The sequence below is a fragment of the Bombina bombina genome, chromosome 2 (genome assembly GCF_027579735.1).
Source record: "Bombina bombina isolate aBomBom1 chromosome 2, aBomBom1.pri, whole genome shotgun sequence".
NCBI lineage: Eukaryota > Metazoa > Chordata > Amphibia > Anura > Bombinatoridae > Bombina > Bombina bombina.
In genome coordinates this window covers 532,292,351-532,319,014 of record NC_069500.1, presented here as the reverse complement: position 1 = coordinate 532,319,014, position 26,664 = coordinate 532,292,351, and the positions used below count along the sequence as shown (strand labels likewise).

The 26,664-nt window shown below is 40.1% G+C and overlaps 1 pseudogene; it reads left to right on the top strand.

Moving 5' to 3' along the window:
* Positions 1-22,592, top strand: part of LOC128647171 (protein-glutamine gamma-glutamyltransferase K-like) — a 39,695-nt pseudogene extending 17,103 nt beyond the window's left edge.
* The last annotated feature ends 4,072 nt before the right edge of the window (positions 22,593-26,664 follow it).

The window sequence follows — 26,664 nt, the reverse complement described above, 5'->3', positions numbered from 1 at the left end:
AAGCTTTGTTTTATCCCATTGGTTAACAGATGGAGCTTTGCAAGTACAGAGCATAGATTTACTGAAGCAGCGCACGGGGGAGACACAAAAAGCCCATCACACTGATGAATTTGAGTATGAAGATCTGATTGTACGCAGGGGGCAGCCATTCCAAATCTGTGTTATCTTCCAGAGGGCAGTGAATAAGAGTGATCAGATTTGTGTTCTTTATTTCTGCATTAGAAATGTCTTTATTTTACATGGCACAATTTACTTGTTTTCACTGCATACCTTCAACAGCATGTCCAGAGACAAATAGGATGGGACATAGATATACTCTAGCAGAGCACAAGAAGATTTACTATAAAGTCAACTCAGCAGCCACTGACTGTAGGGTCTCACAAATATATTCACTGTTAGAGCGAGCCCTAAATGAGAAGTTGTCCTGTAATACAGAAAACATAAAAATATTTCACTTATATAGATCTTAAATTTCTTCATAGAGAAGAACAATGCTATTTTTATTTTATTTATTTTTTTAAAACATTTCCTTCTGAGTGTATTTCTATTCTAAAAACAAACAAATTGTATTATCAGCGTTTGAAAGTGATATGGTATATGACAAGGTGAATATATACGTGTACATATTTGTTTGTGTGTATGTATGTATGTGTGTATGTATGTATGTGTGTATGTATGTATGTGTGTATGTGTGTATATGTTTATGTATGTATGTGTGTATGTATGTATGTGTGTATGTGTGTATGTATGTATGTGTGTATGTATGTATGTATATGTCTATATGTGTATGTATGTGTGTATGTGTGTATGTATGTATGTGTGTATGTATGTACAGTGGGGCAAAAAGTATTTAGTCAGCCACCAATTGTGCAAGTCCTCTCACTTAAGAAGATGAGAGAGGCCTGTAATTTTCATCATAGGTATACCTCAACTATGAGATACAAAATGTGGAAACAAATCCAGACAATCACATTGTCTGATTTGGAAAGAATTTATTTGCAAATTATGGTGGAAAATAAGTATTTGGTCAATATCAAAAGGTCATCTCAATACTTTGTTATATATCCTTTGTTGACAATGACAGAGGTCAAACGTTTTCTGTAAGTCTTCACAAGGTTGTCACACACTGTTGCTGGTATGTTGGCCCATTCCTGCATGCAGATTTCCTCTAGAGCAGTGATGTTTTGGGGCTGTCGCTGAACAACACGGACTTCCAACTCCCTCCAAAGGTTTTCTATGGGGTTGAGATCTGGAGACGGGCTAGGCCACTCCAGGACCTTGAAATGCTTCTTACGAAGCCATTCCTTCGTTGCAGTATGTTTGGGATTATTGTCATGCTGAAAGACCCAGCCACGTTTCATCTTCAATGCCCTTGCTGATGGAAGGAGGTTTGCACTCAAAATCTCATGATACATGGCCCCATTCATTCTTTCATGTACACGGATCAGTCATCCTGTTCCCTTTGCAGAGAAATAGCCCCAAAGCATGATGATGACACCCCCATGCTTCATAGTAGGTATGGTGTTCTTTGGTTGCAACTCAGCATGCTCTCTCCTCCAAACACGAGTTGTGTTTCTACCAAACAGTTCTACTTTGGTTTCATCTGACCATATGACATTCTTCCAATCCGCTTCTGGATCATCCAAATGCTCTCTAACATACTTCAGACGGGCCCGGTCATGTACTGGCTTAAGCAGGGGGACACATCTGGCCCTGCAGGATCTGAGTCCCTGGCGGCGTAGTGTGTTACTGATGGTAGCCTTTGTTACGTTGCTACCAGCTCTCTGCAGGTTATTCACTAGGTCCCCCCGTGTGGTTCTGGGATGTTTGCTCACCGTTCTTGTGATAATTTTGATCCCACGGGGTGAGATCTTGTGTGGAGCCCCAGATTGAGGGAGATTATCAGTGGTCTTGTATGTCTTCCATTTTCTAATTATTGCTCCCACAGTTGATTTCTTCACACCAAGCTGCTTGCCTATTGCAGATTCAGTCTTCCCAGCCTGGTGCAGGTCTACAACTTTGTTTCTGGTGTTCTTCGACAGCTCTTTGGTCTTCACCATAGTGGAGTTTGGAGTGTGACTGTTTGAGGTTGTGGACAGGTGTCTTTTATACTGATAACAAGTTCAAACAGGTGCTATTAATACAGGTAATGAGTGGAGGACAGAGGAGCCCCTTAAAGAATAAGATACAGGTCTGTGAGAGCCAGAAATCTTGCTTGTTTGTAGGTGACCAAATACTTATTTTCCACCATAATATGCAAATAAATTCTTTCCAAATCAGACAATGTGATTGTCTGGATTTGTTTCCACATTTTGTCTCTCATAGTTGAGGTATACCTATGATAAAAATTACAGGTCTCTCTCATCTTCTTAAGTGGGAGAACTTGCTCAATTGGTGGCTGACTAAATACTTTTTTGCCCCACTGTATGTGTGCACATATACTGTATATGTACATATACATACACATATACATACATTGGAGCCCTTCCAATGACAAACACCTTGTTATATACCATATCCCTCTAAAACACTTTTTATACATTTATTTTACTAATAAACTTAATTTTACACTTAATATGTGTGTGTGTGTGTGTGTATATATATATATACAGGGAGTGCAGAATTATTAGGCAAGTTGTATTTTTGAGGATTAATTTTATTATTGAACAACAACCATGTTCTCAATGAACCCAAAAAACTCATTAATATCAAAGCTGAATAGTTTTGGAAGTAGTTTTTAGTTTGTTTTTAGTTATAGCTATTTTAGGGGGATATCTGTGTGTGCAGGTGACTATTACTGTGCATAATTATTAGGCAACTTAACAAAAAACAAAAATATACCCATTTTAATTATTTATTTTTACCAGTGAAACCAATATAACATCTCAACATTCACAAATATACATTTCTGACATTCAAAAACAAAACAAAAACAAATCAGTGACCAATATAGCCACCTTTCTTTGCAAGGACACTCAAAAGCCTGCCATCCATAGATTCTGTCAGTGTTTTGATCTGTTCACCATCAACATTGCGTGCAGCAGCAACCACAGCCTCCCAGACACTGTTCAGAGAGGTGTACTGTTTTCCCTCCTTGTAAATCTCACATTTGATGATGGACCACAGGTTCTCAATGGGGTTCAGATCAGGTGAACAAGGAGGCCATGTCATTAGATTTTCTTCTTTTAAACCCTTTCTTGCCAGCCACGCTGTGGAGTACTTGGATGTGTGTGATGGAGCATTGCCCTGCATGAAAATCATGTTTTTCTTGAAGGATGCAGACTTCTTCCTGTACCACTGCTTGAAGAAGGTGTCTTCCAGAAACTGGCAGTAGGACTGGGAGTTGAGCTTGACTCCATCCTCAACCCGAAAAGGCCCCACAAGCTCATCTTTGATGATACCAGCCCAAACCAGTACTCCACCTCCACCTTGCTGGCGTCTGAGTCGGACTGGAGCTCTCTGCCCTTTACCAATCCAGCCACGGGCCCATCCATCTGGCCCATCAAGACTCACTCTCATTTCATCAGTCCATAAAACCTTAGAAAAATCAGTCTTGAGATATTTCTTGGCCCAGTCTTGACGTTTCAGCTTGTGTGTCTTGTTCAGTGATGGTCGTCTTTCAGCCTTTCTTACCTTGGCCATGTCTCTGAGCATTGCACACCTTGTGCTTTTGGGCACTCCAGTGATGTTACAGCTCTGAAATATGGCCAAACTGGTGGCAAGTGGCATCTTGGCAGCTGCACGCTTGACTTTTCTCAGTTCATGGGCAGTTATTTTGCGCCTTGGTTTTTCCACACGCTTCTTGCGACCCTGTTGACTATTTTGAATGAAACGCTTGATTGTTCGATGATCACGCTTCAGAAGCTTTGCAATTTTAAGAGTGCTGCATCCCTCTGCAAGATATCTCACTATTTTTTACTTTTCTGAGCCTGTCAAGTCCTTCTTTTGACCCATTTTGCCAAAGGAAAGGAAGTTGCCTAATAATTATGCACACCTGATATAGGGTGTTGATGTCATTAGACCACACCCCTTCTCATTACAGAGATGCACATCACCTAATATGCTTAATTGGTAGTAGGCTTTCGAGCCTATACAGCTTGGAGTAAGACAACATGCATAAAGAGGATGATGTGGTCAAAATACTAATTTGCCTAATAATTCTGCACTCCCTGTATATAATATTGTATTTGTATATGTTTTATATGTTTTACATGTGTTTTGTTATACATTTATTCTAGCCATAACAATTTACTTAAGGTTTTGTCAGGGTTTTTTCCCTGTTGTGTTTGCCATGTGCTGCTGGCAGCCATTTTACTCACCTCTCTTCCTGTCTTGGTGCATTGTGGGGGATGCTGCTCATTGCCTGCACTTCCTTTTATGGCCAGACTGTTGTGCATCATCCATGTCAGACAGGATGCGGTCTCAGAATTGTGATGTCATCACTTATTATTTAAAGGGCCTCTGTTCAGTATGCTTTGCCCTTGCGTTGTCTCAGACCTGTTTGTGAGAGCTCCTGTGTTTTACCTGGCTGCCTGACGTCCTTCCTGGTTCCTGATCCCTGGCTTGTTCCTGACTCTGCTGTTTTCCTTGTTCCTGATTCCGGCTCATCTGACTATTCGCTTTGGCTCCTGACTTGGCTCGTCTGACTACCAGCTCTGGTTTTGACTCCTGGCTTGTTATTTGACTTGTGGACTTTTTATTATTTTTTGCTATTAATAAAGGTGTGATTATTTTTGCACTTCTCGTCTCAGTCTGATTCCTGGCACCCTGACATTACGCAAGGGCCATGAATCCTGGTGGTGCTAATAATCCACCTTTACCTGCCATCATTTCCAGGATGGATGAACAGGATCACCGCTTGGATCAATTTGCACTAGCCCTGCAAACCCTGCTGACTCGCACTGCACATTTGGACCAAAGTGTCCTGCAAGTTATGGCTGCTCCTGTTTCCGCTGCTGCACCTATGCCTACCAGGAGCATGTCCGGTTCTGCACCTCTACCTCAGCGATATGGAGGCAATCCTATTCAGTGCAGAGGGTTTTTGAACCAGGTGGGCATTTACTTTGAGATGTTACCTCAGGCGTTTCTCTCTGACAGAGCTAAGGTGGGATTTCTCATCTCGTTACTCTTTGACACAGCTCTTGCCTGGGCTAATCCCTTGTGGGAGACTAATAAACCTGTGATTTCAAATTACCCTGAATTTGTGGCCTCCTTTCGAAGGGTATTTGATGTTCCGGCTTGCTCCTCCTCTGCTGCTAAACGACTCATGTCCATTCAGCAAGGTACAAGATCTGTTGCTCAGTATGCTATTGAGTTCCGTTTGCTTGCCGCAGAGGTAGATTGGAACAATGAAGCCCTTGTTGCCGCCTTCTTTCATGGGCTCTCTGATGCGATCAAAGATGAAGTTGCTGCCAGAGATTTACCAGAGGATCTCGAGGCATTGGTGTCTTTTTTTATCCTAATTGACATCAGACTCAGAGAGAGGCCCTCTTTCAAGGAGAGCTTGCGGAAGCCTCCTGTTCTATTGTCTCATACGTGTTCGTTCCCACCCATGCCTCCCTCTCCTCCCATGCCTCCTGGTTCAGAGTCACCAGGTACTGCTGTGCCGATGCAGCTGGGATTCACGCGTCTCTCCGCGGCGGAGAGGGCCTTTAGGAGGAGGGAGGGGCTCTGCCTCTATTGTGAGTTACAGGGCCACCTTTTGAAGTCTTGTCCTACACAGCCGGGAAACGCTCACACCTAAGGTCCTGTCGGGGGCAGATCTTGGGTTGTTTATCCTCGTCCCCGGAACCACTTAAGTAGAAACCTTTGGTCACGGTTGTCCTTTCCTGGGTGGACTCATTGACAGTGCTTTTGTATCAAAGCACTCCATTCCTGTTTTGCCTCGGTCCGTTCTGCTTGCTATTGAGGCCATTGATGGCAGGCCCCTTCAGCCCGCACTCGTTACTCACAAAACTGCTCCGTTGTCCATGGCTGTTGGGGCTCTCCATTTTGAAACCCTCCAGTTCCAGGTGATAAACTCTCCGCATTTTCCAGTTGTTCTGGGTTATCCCTGGCTCCAAAAGCACAATCCCAGTCTCGACTGGCGCAGGTCCGAAATTTTGTCATGGTCCCCGCAATGTATTTCCACTTGTCTTCGGAAACCAGTTAAAGTCTTGTGCACTTCTTCGGTATCTCAATTGCCAGAGGAGTACCGAGAGTTCCTAGATGTGTTTGACAAGGTGCGTGCCGGTACGTTGCCTCCTCACCGGTCTTACGATTGTGCCATAGACCTGCAACCCAGAGCCATTCCTCCTCGGGGCCAGGTGTACCCTCTGTCTGTTGCAGAGAATTGTGCTAGGGAGGAATATGTTTCCGATGCTCTGTCGCGGGGGATCATCTGCAAATCCTGCTCTCCTGCAGGGGCTGGCTTCTTCTTTGTGAAGAAAAAGGGTGGCGAGTTAAGACCATGTATCGATTATAGGGGTCTTAATCGTCTTACCATTAAGAATGCTTACCCTATTCTGCTTATTACGGAACTCTTTGACCGCCTCAAGGGAGCTACGTTCTTTACTAAACTTGATTTGAGAGGAGCGTACAATCTCGTTAGGATTAAGGAGGGCCACAAATGGAAAACAGCATTTAACACCAGGAGCGGGCATTATGAGTATCTTGTAATGCCCTTTGGCCTATGTAATGCTCCTGCTGTTTTCCAGGAATTTATTAATGATGTCCTACGAGTTATATGTTGCAACAGTGTGTTGTGGTGTACTTAGACAATATCCTCATACACTCACCCACACTTGAGGCTCATCGTTCTGATGTTACACGGGTACTTCAGAGACTAAGTGAGAACGGCCTGTTTTGTAAACTCAAGAAATGTGAGTTCCATCAGACTCAAGTAACCTTCCTAGGTTATGTTATCTCAGTTGCAGGGTTCTCCATGGATCCTGACAAGTTATCTGCAGTACTGCAGTGGCCTCGCCCAGTTGGTCTTCGGTCTATTCAACGTTTTTTGGGGTTCGCCAATTACTATAGAAAGTTTATTAAAAACTTTTCTTCCTTGGTCAAACCTATCACAGACATGACCCGTAAAGAGAATGATCCACTCCATTGGTCACCTACTGCCATTAAGGCCTTTGATAGTCTTAAGACTGCCTTTGCTGCCGATCCAGTTCTGGCTCATCCTAACCCTGTCCTGCCTTTCGTTCTTGAGGTTGATGCGTCTGAGACTGGAGTAGGTGCCCTCTTGTCTCAACGTCCTACGCCTGACGGTTCTTTGCATCTGTGTGGTTTCTTCTCTAGGAAATTGTCTCCAGCGGAGTGCAATTATGAAATTGGCGACAGGGAATTACTGGCTATAATTTTGGCACTTAAGGAATGGAGGCATCTTCTCGAGGGTACTAGCGTGCCAGTGCTCATTCTTACTGACCACAAGAATTTAACTTATCTATCTGAAGCAAAACATTTGTCGCCCCGACAGGCCAGATGGGCGCTATTTTTGTCTCGGTTTAATTATGTGCTCTCCTACCTGCCTGGTAGTAAGAATGTTAGGGCTGATGCCCTCTCTCGACAATTTTCGCCTCTGTCCAAGGAGGAGTCTGTACCTACTCCTGTTATACCTCCTGACCATATTTTGGCTACCATACGTACTAATTTGACTTCTCCCTTGGGGGAGGAGATCCTGGCTGCACAAACCAATTCACCTCCTGAGAAACCTAGTGGTAAGTGTTTTATTCCTGACAATCTTCGAACTAAACTTTTGCACACTTACCACTATCCTAAAGCCGCAGGTCACCCAGGCAAGAACCGAATGATTTGGTCTGTCACTCGACAATTCTGATGGCCAGGTCTTCGTTCTGATGTTGCTGCGTATGTTGCCTCCTGCTCAGTTTGTGCACAGAATAAGACTCCTTGACGTCTTCCTGTGGGTCTTCTTCAACCTATTGCTAATGGTGAGCGTCCTTGGACACATCTTTCCATGGACTTCATTGTTGAGCTCCCTGTTTCCAATGGCAATACTGTTATCCTTATGGTGGTTGACCGTTTTTCTAAAATGTCACATTGCATTCCCTTGATGAAGCTGCCTACCGCTCAGGAGCTTGCTTCAATTTTTGCCCGGAAGGTCTTCCGTTTACATGGGTTACCCAAGGAGATAGTGTTGGACCGGGGTAGCCAGTTTGTCTCCAGATTTTGGCGTTCCTTTTGTGCTCAAATGGGGATCCAGCTTTCTTTCTCCTCGGCATATCACCCTCAATCCAATGGCTGCGGAATGGTCTAATCAAGCTCTGGAACAGTTCCTTCATTGCTATGTCTCAGATCACCACAATAATTGGTCTGAACTGTTACCTTAGGCAGAGTTTGCTCGTAATAGTGCTATTAATGCCTCCTCCAAGTTATCCCCGTTCATGGCGAATTATGGGTTTCAACCATCCTTGTTGCCCGATTCATTCATGTCTCAGGGTATTCGGGCTTTGGAGGAGCATCTCCGGCAACTCTGTTCCACATGGGTGCAGATTAAGTATTGCCTTCATCGTTCTATGCAGCGCCAAAAGTTCCAGGCTGATCGTAGGCGTCTCCCCGCACCTTCCTACCAGGTTGGTGAGAGAGTTTGGCTGTCCTCCCGCAACTTGAACCTTCGTGTGCCTTCCAATAAATTGGTTCCCCATTATGTTGGTCCTTTTCGAATACTCCGACGGGTTAATCCTGTGGCTTACGCTCTTGACCTTCCTCCTGCTATGCGCATCTCCAATGTTTCTCATGTCTCCCTCTTGAAACCATTGGTTTGTAATCGGTTTACCACTGTGTTGCCTCGTCCCCGTCCTATCCTTATTGACAACCATGAGGAGTATGAGGTCAGCAGCATTATTGACTCTCGTATGTCCAGGGGCCGTGTACAGTATTTGGTTCACTGGAGGGGCTACGGTCCGGAGGAGCGTTCTTGGGTTCCCTCCTCTGATGTTCATGCTCCTGCCCTCCTCCATGCCTTCCATGCCGTTCCCCCAATAAGCCTTTTGTCCTCCCGCGGGGGAGGGGTCGTTGAGGGGAGGGTACTGTCAGGGTTTTTTCCCTGTTGTGTTTGCCATGTGCTGCTGGCAGCCATTTTACTCACCTCTCTTCCTGTCTTGGTGCATTGTGGGGGATGCTGCTCATTGCCTGCACTTCCTTTTATGGCCAGACTGTTGTGCATCATCCATGTGAGACAGGATGCGGTCTCAGAATTGTGATGTCATCACTTATTATTTAAAGGGCCTCTGTTCAGTATGCTTTGCCCTTGCGTTGTCTCAGACCTGTTTGTGAGAGCTCCTGTGTTTTACCTGGCTGCCTGATGTCCTACCTGGTTCCTGATCCCTGGCTTGTTCCTGACTCTGCTGTTTTCCTTGTTCCTGATTCCGGCTCGTCTGACTATTCGCTTTGGCTCCTGACTCGGCTTGTCTGACTACCAGCTCTGGTTTTGACTCCTGGCTTGTTATTTGACTTGTGGACTTTTTATTATTTTTTGCTATTAATAAAGGTGTGATTATTTTTGCACTTCTCGTCTCAGTCTGATTCCTGGCACTCTGACAGGTCTCAAGTTGCGCTTTTTTAAGCACTCATATGTTGCACTTGAGCAACTTGTAATATGACAAATGTTTTGCACTCCACTTGTGATCTAGGCCTATGGGGCCGATTTATCAATTTCCGTATGGAGCTTGATGCCCCTTGTTTCCGGCGAGCCGAAACAGAATTTATGAAGACCGCTGCTCCATAACTTGTCCGCCTGCTCTGAGGCATCGGACAGAAATCAACCCAATCGAATACGATCGGGTTGAATGACACCCCCTGCTAACAGACGATTGGCCGCAAATCTTCAGGGGGCGGCGTTGCATCAGCAGTTCACAAGAAATGCTGGTGCAATTATAAATGCCGACAGGGTATGCTGTCGGCATTTATCGATGTGCGGCGGACATGATACACTACATTGTATCATGTCCGCTCGCACATTAATAAATATACCCCTATGTGTTAACATAAAGCTAAGCACAGCTAAGCACTCCTGAGACAGACTCCTGGCACAATTAAAGCATGGACAGAAAGCCAAAAACTGTAAATGTCCCAGGAAAACTGGGACAGTTCAAAAGTATAGCTTTATAATCATTTTGACCAATTTGTATTATTATATAGAAAAGTGTTTTCATGTTTATTATATATGGAAAAGTATTTTCTCTAAACTTACTAGTGCTGAATATTCTCTGTTATTCTGTTTTACCATGGACTTGTACTACCAGATAGTGCGCTAATCTTAGAGAGGTCCAGTGATCTTGATAGGGCACCCAGTCTAAGCAGCTAATCTAGGCCACGTAATCTAGGCCAATGTTTGTAAATTATTGATATTGACATATGACTTTCATCACGGAGTCTTTCTCTATTGTTTTCATCTATATGGCAACGCCAATTTTTAATATGTTTGTCTCTCTTGCAGGAAATTCACAGCCAGTCACATTGCCTATGGTCAGAGAATTTGATCAAGGTAATTGTGGGTGTCAGATAGCTGAGGCCAGTGGTCAAAAAGCCACTTTATGGTTAAATACTTCTGCTCAGGCTCCAGTGGGAAAGTATCAGCTTTATGTGAAAACTCAGAGTCCTGGTGGATCTTACACGCAGCCTTTGATAAAGCTCCCTGGTGAGTGAAACACGTCGATCTAAGTGACTGTGCTGCTCCTACAGATGATGACATCTGAAATCTAAACAATTCTAAACCAACTTCTGAGGTAACCCGGGTTATTTTTTGCTATTTTTGGACCTTTTATATTTGAGCTCAATCTGTCCCTGCGTGCATTAGCACTAGGTGCAGGGTGCTACATCAATTGCTAAATAACGAACTCATCTCCTAAACCACTTTTGGATATAACATATGCCCCAGCTGCAAGTTTTTTTCTGACAGCCGGAAAATACACTAATGACGTCAGACGCCAAGACACATGTGGCGTACTGACTCAGCTTGGAGATAGCCGTCGGATACCAACTCCAGAGGATCTCTTAAGAATTAAAGGCGGAGAGGAATCAGAATATACAAGTAAGCAATATAAATTGACTATACCATCACAAAAGGAAGTTTATGATCACTCCTATAGGGCATAACTCTGTTCGTAAACATAACCAATTACGGCACTTGCATAGCAACTTTGTATCATTTACCTGGATTGCTTTTGTGTTAAAGACTTTATTCCGGATATCAAATCTATCTTAAAAAAAGTTACCACCAGAGTTTATAACATAGCAATATACTGTGTCTCTGTGATATACAGTCCCTGGCAATTTGTTGATTACTACAGAGATCGTTTCATTTAATATTTTTATGTTGTTGTAATCTGGGGAGACGTCCCCTTGTGAAATTTTAAACCTTTTTATAATAAATAGATGAGATTTGCACACTTGTTTATATTTTTTTTTAAGGGATTTTTAGAACTTATTATTATATTATGTTTATTTTCATGCAACTCTGAACTTGTAAATATATATTATTAGATACCGCCACTGATATTATCACACACTTCCTTTTGTTATAAAGTTTTTTGGCTACTTAGCTTTTATTAATAATTTGCATCACCCAATGTGAATAGTTTTCACAAGTAATAAGTTTTTTAACACTAGTAACGAATTAACCATTTTTTCACATTAGTCCTTTTTTTTCACAGTGACATTTTCACGATATCACTCAGAAAAGTTTCTTTTAATTTTAAATAATCAATTACTATTTGAGTAATTCTAGCACATATAACCATAAATATTACACTCTATTCCTCTGACCACTGTTCAATGAAACAAAATATAAACAATTTTTAGGACGTCTGTTACAAAATTTTATATAAAAAATCTCTTTTTTTAAATTTCAAACTAAACGATAACTAAGAAGGAGTTAAACTTTATTTGATACCTTTAGCTTTTTTAGCGCACTTACCCCAACCCTCCTAACACTAAAACTATCCTGAAAAGAACGAAGGATCTTTTCATTTTGTAAGTTGTGTGGTATCCCCCTTGTACCAGCGCTCTACTGATACCCCTAGACTATAAATTATTGATATTGACATATGACTTTCATCACGGAGTCTTTCTCTATTGTTTTCATCTATATGGCAACGCCAATTTTTAATATGTTTGTCTCTCTTGCAGGAAATTCACAGCCAGTCACATTGCCTATGGTCAGAGAATTCGATCAGGGTAATTGGGGGTGTCAGATAGCTGAGGCCAGTGGTCAAAAAGCCACTTTATGGTTAAATACTTCTGCTCAGGCTCCAGTGGGAAAGTATCAGCTTTATGTGAAAACTCAGAGTCCTGGTGGATCTTCTACGCAGCCTGCAGATCCCAAGCTTAAGCTTTATGTTCTATTCAATGCCTGGTGCCGCAGTAAGTGTATCATAAACTCACTCTCCATGATAACTATACTTTTTTTTCCAATCTCACATCCTTTTCATTATCAGACCCTACTGTTTTCAGCCAACAAAAATAATTCTGTGAAACAAAAATGCTAAATAAATTTTGCTTTATTTGCACACTGCAAGCTCACAATATGCTTAATTCAGTTTTCAGCCCAAAAATAAATAACTATATACAATGGCAATTGTTATTTGCTGCTATCTTAAATTACTATCACCTAGATTACGAGTTTTGCGTTAAACAGGGAGCGAAATGAATGCAATAAAAGTTGCGTTATTTCACCCCCCATAGCGCTGCCATTGCGAGTTTCTGAAAAGCCTCCTTGTGCGTGCGATATGGTTGCGTTTAGCTCCATACCGCACAAAATCCAAGGGCTGCTTTGATGTGCTTATGCACGCTTTCCCCATAGACATCAATGGGGAGAGAGTGTTAGAAAAAAATCTAACACCTGAAGAGCAGAATGGCGATTGCCGTAACGCAACCTCATTGATGTCTATAGGGAAAAAAGTTACGTTTAAACACCCTAACATAAACCCCAAGTCCAAACACCCCTAAAATATAGAAAGTTATTAACCCCTAATCTGCTGCCCCAACATCGCCAACACTAAAAAAAGATATTAACCCCTATTCCGCCAATCCCCGACATCGCCGCCACCTAAAAAAAGTTATTAACCCCTATTCCGCCGCTCCCCGACATCACCGACACTATAATAAAGTTATTAACCCCAAAACATCTGGCCTCCCACATATCCGCAACTAAATAAACATATTAACCTCTAAACCTCCGGCCTCCCACATTGCCGCAACGAAATAAACCTAGCAACCCCTAAACCTCCGGGCCCCCACATCTCCGCCACTAAATAAACCTATTAACCCCTAAACTGCTGGCCCCCCACATAACAAAACACTAAATTAAACTATTAACCCTTAAACCTAACACCCCTAACTTTAAATTAAAATTACAATATACCTATCTTCAAATAAATAAAAACTTACCTGTGAAATAAAAAAAAACTAACTTTAAACTATCAATTAAAGGGACACTATACCCAAACATTTTCTTTCATGATTCAGATAGAGAATACAATCTTAAACAACATTCCAATTTACTTCTATTACCTAATTTGCTTCATTCTTTAGATATACTTTAATGAAGAAATAGCAATGCACACAGTGAACCAATCACACGAGGCATCTATGTGCAGCTACCAATCAGCAGCTACTAAGCATATCTAGATATGCTTTTCAGCAAAGAATATCAATAGAATGAAGCAAAATAGAAAATAGAAGTAAATTAGAAAGTTGTTTATAATTGTATGCTCTTTCTAAATCGTGAAAGAAACAATTTGGGTTTCATGTCCCTTTAACCTAACATAACTATTATACTAAAATTAAAAAAACTACCAATTAAAAAAAACTAAATTACACATTTAAAAAACCTAACACTACTAAAAAAAGTCTAAAATTACAAAAAATAATAAACAAAATTATCAAAAATAAAAACAATTACACCTAATCCAATAGCCCTATCAAAATAGAAAAGCCCCCCCCCCAAAAAAAAAAAACCTAGCCTACAATAAACTACCAATAGCCCTTAAAAGGGCCTTTTGTAGGGCATTGCCCTAAGTAAAACAGCTCTTTTACCTGTAAAAAAATACAAATTTTTAGGCTTTCCCCTTCAGCCTCTTTTCTCATTTATGAGGCTACTTTTATTCTTTATATTATTTCTCTATTTTAGTTTGTTTCTATGTTCTATTGCTCATTTTTTCCTTGACACAAGTTTATATCTTCTTTCTCCATACTGTCTTCTTGTCTACCCACAGTTTATGATCTTTAAGTTCCATTTCATTTCTGTGTCCCTGCCTTTTTTACCATTATTTCCTATTAATTCTGTTTATTTATTTCTTAGCAATATCTCATGTATGTCTTCCACAGTTTGACAGAGGAATCCTAGATGCAGTATTGTTTCTTTTTGACAGAGCTGGCCTCTCACCATCAGCACGAGGAGATCCCATAAGTGTCACTCAAGTCATACCTGCCATGGTGAGTATCATGACTTGGCAGATACACTACTAGATTATACTGGGATTATAATTGGTAAACCAATTTCCTCATCTTTTTCTTCACCACCATGCTTATCTTCAGTCCCTCACCCATGATGACAATCTTGCAATTTCTCCCTACTTTTGGCTTTTTAACATGTTTAGTCTCATTTTCTCTCTACCACCAGGTGAATTCCATGGATGACAATTGAGTGGTAGCAGGGAACTGGTCTGGAAAATATGCATATAGGGTGAACCCAGTTGCCTGGGTTGGTAGTGTGGACATCCTCCTCCGCTATCATCAGACTGGAGTGCCTGTCAAATATGGATAGTGTTGGATGTTTGCTGGCGCTACAACTACAGGTATGAGGAAAATAGGACGATAGAGTCATACAAAGGAAAGATAGGAGTAGAGCAGTGTTTCTCAACCGCGGTCCTCAAGTACCCCCAAAAGGCCAGGTTTTCATTATAGCTGAAGTAGTGCACAGGTGAAATAATCAGCTGATCAGTAACCATGGTAACTAACCAGTTCTCACCCATTAGCTGATTATTTCACCTATGCTCTAGTTCAGCTATAATAAAAACCTGGATTGTTAGGGGTACTTTAAGACCGCGGTTGAGAAACACTGGAGTAGAGCAATATAATAACACAAAACACTTTTGATGAAGAAATATTCTTCTTAGAGTATACCCTTTGTTCTCTCACTTCCCCAACCATATTTTCAAAATCTCTTCATTTCCACATCTAATTGATTCTTTCCTTTTTTTTTCTTCTTGTTTTTTGTCACCTGTTATTTCTCATACTGTCAAATTTTCTCCATCCAGTACTCCATTGTCTTGGGATCCCAGGACGCACCATCACAAATTTTGCTTCTGCTCATGATACTGATGGTAACTTGACATTCGATGTATACTTTGATGAGAACATGAAACCCATTGAAGAAAAGAACAGTGATTCAATCTGGTAAGAAATTCAACATGCATAGGTCTGTGTGTAAGATAGTTTACTACTTTGTGCAATTAATGTCTTCTTTTTTTTTTTGCACAATGCATGCTTTTGCTTTGGAAGTGTGTGTTTGTATATATTTATATATTTACACACACACAGTATATATAAATATATACTATATATATATATATATATATATATATATATATATATATATATATATGATGCTCAAAAAACAAAGTATTGCAGTATGATATAAGAAACATAAACTGGCCTAAAGCTGCATCTCAGAATGAATCTACACAGGCACTTGATCCAAAACCCCAAGAAGAATGAATATTGTACCCTGGTTGGTAATCACTTCACCCAGACTGGTCACTCCATCCTTAACCTCAGGATTAAAGTTCTTAAAGGGAATTTCAAAGACTCTCATGAACGAAAGACATTTGAGATGAAAATGATCACACATTTCAACACCAGAAATGAAGGACTTAATGTAGACTCTGGCTTTCTCACACACTACCATAACTTTCTATAATCTCTCATCTTATTGTCTTATATTGGTTTCTTTTTCCTTTTGTTTTTCCTCTCATCTTGCCTATTTACTTTCCTTTGTTTATTTACTCTTTCCGGCTATTCTCAGCTATTTTCTCCTTCAGACACATACTCTGCTTTTTATGACACCCCTCTCACCCTCCTCCCTCCCTTCCATTTGTTGTATGTGATGTGTATCTATATCAGATTGATCAGTATTGCTTCAGACTTGAGGAAGAGAGGAAAACTCTTGAAAGCTTGTCTTTAAAATATTATGTTAGTCCAATAAAAAAGGTATCACTTCATACTGCAATACTTTGTTTTTTGAGCATCTTAAAAAAATTGTATGTCCTTAGGAATTACCATATATGGAATGACTGCTGGATGACACGTCCTTACCTGCCTGCTGGGTACAGTGGATGGCAGGCTATCGATGCCACACCCCAGGAGACCAGCAATGTTGAGGGACCCAGAAAGTCTATCCTGTCTTTCCTTATATTCTTTATATGTTTTATGTTATTCTATTTAATTTTCTTTACTGTCCCCCTGTCTATTAGAATCTTCTAACCCTTCTCTCTTAGGTATATATTGCTGTGGTCCTTCTCCAGTACTTGACATCAAGAATGGACTGGTGAACATAAAATATGACACTCCATTCATTTTTGCTGAGGTGTGTATATTCTCTGACGATACTGTTTTCCCGTACATTATGTCCATTGTGATACTATGTATAATTCAGTCATCAAGTATGGGATTACTGCACACATATAAGGTGCTGTCATAGGTTTTATACGTCATTATGCACTTGCATGGCTTTTTTTGCTATTGTTGTTACGTTTTGGATTTTCTCTTGGTATAGTTATAAAACACTGTTTTTTGATACAGGTGAACAGTGACAAAGTTTTTTACCAACGAATGCCAAATGATCATTCGGAAGAGAGAGCAGTTGGACATCATATCAGCACCAAGGCTGTGGGATCTAATGCAAGAGAAGATATTACATATCTTTACAAACATCCTGAAGGTAATTTATCTGCACAATCACGACTTTTCTCTGTGTACTGCAAAATGTTTCTAATGTGAGTAAGATAGATAGACAGACAGTAAGACCGACAGACAGATAGATAAACTAAATAGCACTACACATAAAATATACGTCATTTGCAGTCAGATGTTAATAGGAGGTTTTTACCAGAACTAAAAGCTGGTGTTAAAGTCAAATGAATGACACTAACTGTGTTACAATATGATACCAGCACTTCCTTAACCTGATATAAGAAACAGTGATGTCTGTATAATAGACTATTAGGATTGAGGAGACGCTAGTCTGATGAACTGAGCAATGAATACATTCTTGATGTACTGCTGGTGCAGTGTCAGGTGTTAGATAGCAGGACGTTAATTGCTCAGTATGATGCTGATGTCCTCATTGAAGTTACTTTGTGCAAGTAAAAAATATGTTCTAAACTGGTTTAAAATTACTAAACCCCTGCAAGACTGAAATCTTGTAAATTACATTTCTAAGTCACATGGGTCTCTCTGAGTTTACTAGACTTGAATTCGGATACATTTGAATGCATTCATTTCGGATTCATTCGGATTCGAATAAATTCGGATGTATTTGGATGTATTCGGTTCGGATTCAATTCGTAAATTCGGAAGTTCGGTATGTGTTAGGTGGGATGTGCTGTGTATTAGACTAGTATTATGTACTGTAATATTAGGTGTAACCCATAGCAGAGTGATATAACCTAATATACTGTACAATACTGGTGTAATTGTGATTAGTCCATGGCCATCCGAATGTAACAAATAAATCCAAACTAATTCGGATTTATTCGTTCGTTTTGTTGCTACAGTAATTCGGAAATTCGAATCAATCCGAAGCTCCGAATTTGACAAATTCGTCTGAATTTCTATTCAGAATGAAACAAAATGCACGTGTCTAGAGTTTACTAAATCACAAACTTATACAGCTTAAGGAAGCATAGCTACATGCTGGTAGCTTACCATAGTGTTCCTCTTTAGCCAGCAACTATGTCATTATTTTTTCAGCCAGAGGTTTCATTATCGCCAACCATCTCTCTTACATGCAAATATTAGTTGAACAATTAATTTATTCATTTAAATATAACTGATGTTAGCCCACATCTAAAATGCTAAATTCAGTCAAATCCTATTTGTGCTGACAATCACACATCATGTCAGAATATCTGAGATTTAGGTCCTGATTTAATAAGCTAAATCTAAGGTTAGTGAATTCATATTGTCTATATTCTCAAAACATATGCCTAGATTATGAGTTTTTAGCACTATAGGGAAATTAATGAACGCAACAAAAGTGGTATTATTTAATACCCTATAGCGCTGCCATTACAAGTTTAAAAAAAAAAACAGGCTTGTGTGGGCGATATGGGGTTTTTAAGCTTCATACCACACCAAAAACAAGCACTGATTTGATGTGCTTGTGCACGCTTTCCCCATAGACATCAATGGGGAGAGCGGGTCACCTGCGATCGCGGAAAGAAAAGCTCTGTAACGCAGTCCCAATGATGTCTATGGGGAAAAAGAAAATACAGTTTAAGCCTAATACCCTAACATAAACCCCCAGTCTAAACACCCCTAATCTGCTGCCCTCGACATCGCCGACGCCTGCCTACAGTTATTAACCCCTAATGTGCCGCTCTCTATATTGCCGCCACCTAAATAAAGCTATTAACCCCTAAACCTCTGGCCTTCCAAATCACTACCACTAAAAAAAACTAACTTCTAAACTGGCAGCCCCCACATCGCAACAACCTAAATTAAACTTTTAACCCCTAACCCTAACGTAGCCCTAAACCTAACGTAACCCTAACCCTAACACCCAATAACTTTAACATAATTAAAATAGAGCTAAATTAAACGTACAATCTCCCACATCAGAACAACCTAAATTAAACTATTAACCCCTACACCTACCCCTAAACCTAACCATAACCCTACCCCTAACACTAACACCCCCTAACATTAACATAATTAAAATAGATCTAAATTAAATTTACAATTATTAACTAAATAATACCTATTTAAAACTAAATAATTACCTGTAAAATAAAACCTAAGCTAGCTACAATATAACATAGTTATATTGTAGCTATCTTAGGTTTTATTTTTATTTCACAGGTAAGTTTGTATTTATTTTAACTAGGTTAGTTATTAACTATTTACTAACTACCTAGTTAAAATAAATACAAACTTACCTGTGAAATAAAACCTAAGCTACCTTAAACTAAAAAAAAAAAAAAACCTACCATTACAAAAAAAACCCAGAAATTATCCAAAATAATAAAAACTATTCCTATTCTAATACCCTTTAAAAAAACACACCCCAAAATAAACTACCAAGGGCCCTTAAAAGTGCCTTTTGTAGGGCATTGCCCTAAATTAAACAGCTCTTTTGCTAAAAAAAAAAAAAAACACCCCCTAACAGTATACAAACCCCCACCCCCCAAAACTACCAAGGGCCCTTAAAAGGGCCTTTTGGGGGGCCCTTAAAAAGGCCTTTTGTATGGTATTGCCCTAAAGATAAAAGCTCTTTTCCTAAAAAAGAAAAGCAAACACCCTCTAAAAAAATACATTACACAAAATAACAAACAAATTATCAAAAATAATAAAAATGATTCCTATTATAATACCCATTAAAAAAACAGCCCAAAATAAAAAACCTAATCTAGAATAAACTACCAATGACCCTTAAAAGGGCCTTTTGTAGGGCATTGCCCTAAAGATTAAATATCTAAAAAACCTAAGCTACCCATTGCCCTGAAAAGGGCATTTATATGGGCATTGCCCTTAAAAGGGCATTTAGCTCTTTTACTGTCCAAACCCTAATCTAAAAATAAAACCCACCCAAGAGAAGTCTTCATCCAGGTGGCCTCTTCAATCTTCATCCCGGCGGAGAAGTCCTCATCCAAGCGGCGAGAAGTCTTCATCCAGGCGGCCTCTTCAAACTTCATGCAGGCGACATCTTCTATCTTTATCCTGACGGCGTGGAGTGGGTCCATCCTGAAGACATCCGGCGCGGAGCATCCTCTTCATACGGTCGCCGCGTATACTGAATCTGAATGAAAAAACATAATTTTTAAGAGTGTGGTACTGACGTTTTGTTACATGCTAAAAGGCTTGCGGTACCCCTATACCGACAAGACTTGTAATGGCTGAGTTAGGAAAAATTATGCGTTATGGGCCACAACGCTGCTGTTTGACTCATAACGCCAAACCCGTAATCTAGCTTATAGTGAATTGGTGCAACTCTGCATTACATTGTTCCACTATGGCTTTATCTTATACTATTGGATTGTTTTCTAGGAAAAAAAAGTTTTATTTTGATGGTGGTGAACATTAAATTATTTATAAGCAATGGAAAGACTAGGAACCTAATTAAAATGACAATTTAAAGCCACAGTCTATATTACACTGTATGTCTGTGTAACCATTTGGTATTTGCTTTCACTTAGGTTCAGCTGAAGAGCGTAATGCAGTACGTACAGCGGCACAATATTTTAACAAACCTTTGGCAATGGTGGACGTTGAGGAAACAAATAATGTGACATTGTCAGTTGAGACACAAGATGGTGTCATCACGGGCAATGACGTCAATGTTTGTGTGATGCTGAAATAAGAAAAATAAATAATTTAAGCAGGAGGCTTGTGAGGTGTCATTGAAACCAGTGGAAGGTGACCATTAAACACACGCACACATTGCTCAATGTGTTTCATCAAATGGTTTGCTACTAGGGTCTTACAGTTTTCAATAATGTTACTGTTACATTACATGTGGAAATGCAGATTACATACAATGAATACCGTAAACAGTTCGTGGACCAAGGAGCCATGATGCTAACAGTCTCTGGAAGTGTGAAAGACTCAGGCCAGAAACTGGCTAAACAGCACACATTTAGGACACGAACCCCAGACCTGATCATAAAGGTATAGTGTGATATGTGTATGTGTGGAACTGATCTGTGTCCTTAAGTCATAAAGGGTCAACATATGCTCCTGCCTTCTGTTGCGAGTCTATGTTGTAAACTTTCCAGTTTACTTCTATTATTTTATGTGTTTCTTTCTCTTGTTATCCTTTGCTGAAATGTTTATCTAGGCAAGTTCATGAGCAGCAGAGAACCTAGGTTCTAGCTGTTGATTGGTGGCTGCATATATAAATTGATTGTCATTGGCTCACCCATGTGTTCAGCTAGAAGTCATTAGTGCATTGCTGCTCATTCAACAAATGATACCAAGAGAATAAAACAGATTAGATAATAGAAGTAAATTTGAAAGTTGTTTAAAATTGTATTTTCTATCTGAATCATGAAAGAAATTTTTGGGGTTTTATGTCCCTTTAAGGACTACTGGATTTGAAAACCTTGTGACATTTAACTGATATAAAATAATTGGGCTTCTAATAAAGAAATTGCATTTGAAGTTTTTGCACAACAAATTGTAATAGACCCTAAGGGGCCAATTTATCAAGGGCCGAATGGCCCCTGATGCCCTTTTCTGCGCGAGTCTTCAGGCTCGCCGGAAACAGCAGTTAAGACCAGCGGTCTTAAGACCGCTGCTCCTTAACTGGTCTGCCGTCCTGTGGGGATGCAGACATCAATCCGCCCAATCTCATACAATTGTGTTGATTGACACCCCCTGCTAGCGGCCAATTGGCCGCTATCTGCAGGGGGTGGCATTAATACTGGGAAAATTCTTCTTCTTGTATTTTTGCCTAGGTAGTCTTTTATTGTCACATTTTATAAAGGTGTCTCATTATGTACACATATAGGACTTTAGTTGTGGTCTGAGGGTCCATGGTGGGTTGTGTGATATAATCTTTTAAGTAAAGTAACAAATTCATATAAAGGCTGGCGCTTGTGTTCTTGTAATGTCCTTGTGATACGTGTAGAACATATTTATGAAGTGTTTTCTTGCACTGCAGGTACATGGAGACCCTATTTTGGGGCAACAAAAATCCTCTACAAACAACATTACACAACGCTGCATTCCATGTTGAAGGTCCTGGATTGCAGAGGCCAAAGATTGTACCAGTTGGGTAAGTAACTAGCACTAAACACACACAAATTCATACATGAACTTATTTTTCTTCAGTGTCCCACAAACTGTATTCCTCCCTTTTATCCATCTAACATCTATATATGTATCATACTACAAGTCTGTCCTGTTTTCTGTTTGTTTTGCCATGTCAAGTTTTCAATCAGTCTTTTTTGTGTTTGTTTTACACTATTATTCACTCATTATACCTATTCTTTCCTTCCCTTATATACAGGCTCTCTGTCATTATATTACAATATCACTAAGCCAATATCTCATTTAATCTAACTTTTACCTATCATTTACTCTCTCTTCATCATGTAGCATCTCTCATTTAACACTTTCCATACCTCTCTCCTCTCATTGCACATATATAACATTGTGTTTTTTGTCAACTCCCTTTTTAAATATTTGATGTCTCTTTCTTGTAGGGACATTGGGCCCTTGAAGACAGTCTCTATTACAGAGAATTTCACACCTAGACGCCCAGGCCCTGGTCAACTGTTAGCTTCTTTGGAAAGTAATGAGCTGAATCAAGTTCATGGTACCACTGAGTTCATAGTGCGTGCCTCTTGAATTAACATGGACTCAATTCAGACCTGAACAGCATCATCTTACACCAGTGTTTTTCAACCAGTGTGCCGTGGCACACTAGTGTGCCGTGAGAGATCCTCAGGTGTGCCACGGCAGACTGACAACAGTGTGACATATTTTTTAAACTTTGCTTGTTTTTTACTCCCTGTGCAGGGGTAGTTTGTAGGAGGCATGGCATAACAGCACAATACATACAGTATGTGTGTGTTTGTGTGTATGTGTATATATATATATGCTGTATTAGGCTACAATGTGTGATTTTTTTTTTTTTAATTTTGGAATGGTGGTGTGCCACAGGATTTTTTAATGTAAAAAAGTGTGCCACGGCAAAAAAAAGGTTAAAAATCACTGTCTTACACTATTCATTCAGTATTATTTAAAGCCATAGGCAAATGATGACCTCTGGCCTTAAATTATTTAAATGCTGAATATTTTCCTTGGCGATCAACCAGGGATTAATATTCTTTGACATCCCACAAACCAATGTGACAAAGCTACGTCATATATGATATTCTACAGACTGATGAGACATCAAACTGATCAAAATGATATCCCTAATACCAATGTGACATTATGCTGACTGATAGATTAATGTGACAACAAGTGGATACCTTCTATAGACGAAGGTAGCAGTCAGACACATACTGCACCCAACCTCTCTTCCTCCCTCCCCTTGTGACCAATTAACCCTCTTATGGCAGATGAAGTTTACAATATGAAGGGAACTGGGACAGCTTTTCTTCTGACATATGGAAATAGCACATCGCATGTGGCCCCTGTATGTCCACAAGTAGAGCCCACATGCGTGCTTTGCTTTCTGTAAACAACCACTAAATCTATGTTATGAATGTTAAATTTGCAGACTGTGATTAGATAATGCACTAGATTTGTGTTACCACTTTTTATTCCCTCGAATACTCACAAATTTATTTTATTTGTTTGTGTCAATAAATAAATATTTTATATAATTCAACAAACAACTTACGTATCATCTTTTTTTTGGATTTGTGAAAACATATAGGCCTCTATTTATCAAGCCGTCAACCGCAAATACGCTGGAATTCCGCAGCGTATTTGTGGCGAGGCTGATTCGCCATAGTTATCAAGCCCTACAGACTGGCAAAAGTAGAATTTAGTGACGTAACATACGATCCGCCGGACTCAGTCTGACACAGATCGATGCTCACATCACTACAGATTTTCCGAACGCAAGTTCGGCACAATCTGACTACTTTTGGTAGTTATCAAAGAACAACCAGGTACGCTTGCCCCTATTCCGGCCCAGCGTACCTGGTTTTCAATCCGCCGCCTTGGAGGCGGCGGATCCCATAGGAATCAATGGGCGTCTGACAGAAGCGAAAGCTTATGTTCGCTGCTGCCCGATATCCCATTGATTCCTATGGGAAGTGTCTGCACCTAACACCCTAACATGTACCCTGAGTCTAAACACCCCTAATCTGCCCCCCCTACACCGCCGCCACCTACTTTATACTTATCAACCCCTAAACTGCCACTCCCGGGCCCCGGCACAACTAAATAAAATGTTTAACCCCTAAACTGCCACTTCCGGACCCCACTGCGCCCTACATTAAAGTTATTAACCCCTATCCTGCCCCCCTACACCCTCGCCACCTACATTAAAGTTATTAACCTCTATCCTGCCCCCCTACACCGCCGCCACCTACATTAAAGTTATTAACCCCTATCCTGCCCCCCTACACCGCCGCCACTATATTAAAGTTATTAACCCCTAAACCTAAGTCTAACCCTAACCGTAACACCCCCCTAACTTAAATATTATTTAAATTAATCTAAATAAAATTACTATTATTAACTAAATTATTCCTATTTAAAACTAAATACTTACCTGTAAAATAAACCCTAAGATAGCTACAATATAACTAATAGTTACATTGTAGCTATTTTAGGGTTTATTTTTATTTTACAGGCAACTTAGTATTTATTTTAACTAGGTACAATAGTTATTAAATAGGTATTAACTATTTAATAGCTACCTAGTTAAAATAAATATAAATAAACCTGTAAAATAAATCCTAACCTAAGTTACAATTACACTTAACACTATACTACAATTAAATAAATTAAATAAATTAAATACAATTACCTACAATGAAATAAAATTAACTAAAATTAACTGAAGTACAAAAACCCCCCACTAAATTACAGAATTTTTTTTTTACAAGAATTTTAAACTAATTACACCTAATCTAAGCCCCCTAATAAAATAAAAAATCCCCCCAAAATAATACAATTCCCTACCCTATACTAAATTACAAATAGCCCTTAAAAACAGAATTTATGCTTACCTGATAAATTACTTTCTCCAACGGTGTGTCCGGTCCACGGCGTCATCCATTACTTGTGGGAATATTCTCTTCCCCAACAGGAAATGGCAAAGAGCACAGCAAAAGCTGCCCATATAGCCCCTCCTCAGGCTCCGCCCCCCAGTCATTCGACCGACGGTTAGGAGAAAAAAAGGAGAAACTATAGGGTGCCGTGGTGACTGTAGTGTATAGAGAAATAAATTTTTCAAACCTGATTAAAAAACCAGGGCGGGCCGTGGACCGGACACACCGTTGGAGAAAGTAATTTATCAGGTAAGCATAAATTCTGTTTTCTCCAACATTGGTGTGTCCGGTCCACGGCGTCATCCATTACTTGTGGGATCCAATACCAAAGCTTTAGGACACGGATGAAGGGAGGGAGCAAATCAGGTTACCTAAATGGAAGGCACCACGGCTTGCAAAACCTTTCTCCCAAAAATAGCCTCCGAAGAAGCATAAGTATCAAATTTGTAGAATTTGTGCAGAGAAGACCAAGTCGCTGCCTTACATATCTGATCAACAGAAGCCTCGTTCTTGAAGGCCCATGTGGAAGCCACAGCCCTAGTAGAGTGAGCTGTGATTCGTTCAGGAGGCTGCCGTCTGGCAGTCTCATAAGCCAATCGGATAATGCTTTTCAGCCAGAAAGAAAGAGAGGTAGCAGTAGCTTTTTGTCCTCTCCTCTTACCAGAGTAAATGACAAACAAAGATGAGGTTTGTCTAAAATCCTTTGTTGCTTCTAAATAGAACTTTAAAGCACGAACTACATCTAAATTTTGTAACAAACGTTCCTTCTTTGAAACTGGATTCGGACACAGAGAAGGAACAACTATTTCCTGGTTAATATTCTTGTTGGAAACAACTTTTGGAAGAAAACCAGGTTTAGTACGCAAAACGACATTATCTGAATGGAACACCAGATAGGGTGGATCACACTGCAAAGCAGATAATTCAGAAACTCTTCTAGCAGAAGAAATAGCAACCAAAAACAGAACTTTCCAAGATAGTAACTTAAAATCTATGGAATGTAAAGGTTCAAACGTAACCCCTTGAAGAACTGAAAGAACTAAATTTAGACTCCAAGGAGGAGTCATGGGTCTGTAAACAGGCTTGATTCTGACCAAAGCCTGTACAAAAGCTTGTACATCTGGCACAGCTACCAGTCGTTTGTGTAACAAGACATATAAAGCAGAAATCTGTCCTTTTAGAGAACTCGCTGACAACCCTTTATCCAAACCTTCTTGGAGAAAGGAGAGAATCTTAGGAATTTTAATCTTACTCCAGGAGAATCCCTTGTATTCACACCAACAGATATATTTTTTCCATATTTTATGGTAAATCTTCCTGGTCACAGGTTTTCTGGCTTGAACCAGAGTATCTATCACTGAATTTGAAAACTCACGCTTGGATAAAATCAAGCGTTCAATTTCCAAGCAGTCAGCTGCAGAGAGACTAGATTTGGATGTTCGAATGGACCTTGTACTAGAAGATCCTGTCTCAAAGGTAGCTTCCATGGTGGAGCCGATGACATATTCACCAGGTCTGCATACCAAGTCCTGCGCGGCCACGCAGGAGCTATCAAAATCACTGAGGCCTTCTCCTGTTTGATCCTGGCTACGAGCCTGGAAAGGAGAGGGAACGGTGGAAACGCATAAGCTAGGTTGAACGACCAAGGCGCCACTAATGCATCCACTAGAGTCGCCTTGGGATCCCTGGATCTGGACCCGTA